A 1,347-nucleotide genomic window follows, 5' to 3' on the forward strand; every position below is an offset into this window, starting at 1 on the left:
CTCAGTTCTGGAGGTTTTGGCTCAGTTTTTGGTGCCCTTTTTGGGTCCGTACCCGTCACTTCTTTTTGGGTCCAAACGGGGCGATTTTGGGTCCGTCCCGGAGCCTCTCGATCCCCGACGGCTTTTCGGGCTCAATTACGGAGGTTTTGGGTCCGTCGTGGCTATTTCGGGTCCGTAATAGCGATTTTGGGGAGGTTTTGGGTCCATAATGGACATTTTTGGGTCCATGTGGAGTTTCGGGTCCATAATGAGGATTTTTGGGTCCATTATTGAGTTTTTTTGGTCCATAATGGACATTTTTGAGTCCATGTGGACTTTCGGGTCTATAATGGACATTTTTGGGTCCATGTGGAGTTTCGGGTCCATAATGAGGATTTTTGGGTCCATAATGGGCGGTTTTGGGTCCGCGTTGGAGTTTTGGGTCCATAATGGCCATTTTTGGGTCCATGGGAAGTTTTGGGTCCATAATGAAGATTTTTGGCTCCATAAAAGGCATTTTTGGGTCCATAAAAGGCATTTTTGGGTCCATGGTGACGTTCCAGATCCACAATTGAGATTTTTGGGTCCATAAAAGACATTTTTGGGTCCATAAAAGGCATTTTTGGGTCCACGTTGAGGTTCCAGTTCCATAATTGAGATTTTTGAGTCCATAATTGAGATTTTTGGGTTCATAAAAGGCATTTTTGGGTCCACATTGAAGTTCCAGATCCATAATTGAGATTTTTGACTCCATATTTGAGATTTTTGGGTCCATAAAAGGCATTTTTGGGTCCATAATGAAGTTCCAGATCCACAATTGAGATTTTCGAGTCCATAATTGAGATTTTCGAGTCATAATTGAGATTTTTGGGTTCATAAAAGGCATTTTTGGGTCCACGTTGAAGTTCCAGATCCACAATTGAGATTTTTGGGTCCATAATTGAGATTTTTGGGTCCATAAAAGGCATTTTTGGGTCCACGTTGAAGTTCCAGATCCACAATTGAGATTTTTGGCTCCATAAAAGGCATTTTTGGGTCTATAAAAGGCATTTTTGGGTCCACGTTGACGTTCCAGATCCATCATTGAGATTTTTGGCTCCATAATGAAGATTTTTGGCTCCGTAAAAGGCATTTTTGGGTCCATAAATGGCATTTTTGGGTCCACGTTGACGTTCCAGATCCATCATTGAGATTTTTGGCTCCATAATGAAGATTTTTGGCTCCGTAAAAGGCATTTTTGGGTCCACAAAGGGCATTTTTGGGTCCACGTTGATGCTCCGGATCCGCAGAATTGAGGTTTTTTGGGGTTTTTTTGGGGGTCAGAAGGGCCTTTTTTGGGGCCCTTCGGCCGCTTTTGGTCTTCGCTCT

Source organism: Charadrius vociferus, unplaced genomic scaffold, assembly GCF_000708025.1.
Source record: "Charadrius vociferus isolate BGI_N301 unplaced genomic scaffold, ASM70802v2 scaffold894, whole genome shotgun sequence".
In the NCBI taxonomy this organism is placed as follows: Eukaryota; Metazoa; Chordata; class Aves; order Charadriiformes; family Charadriidae; genus Charadrius; species Charadrius vociferus.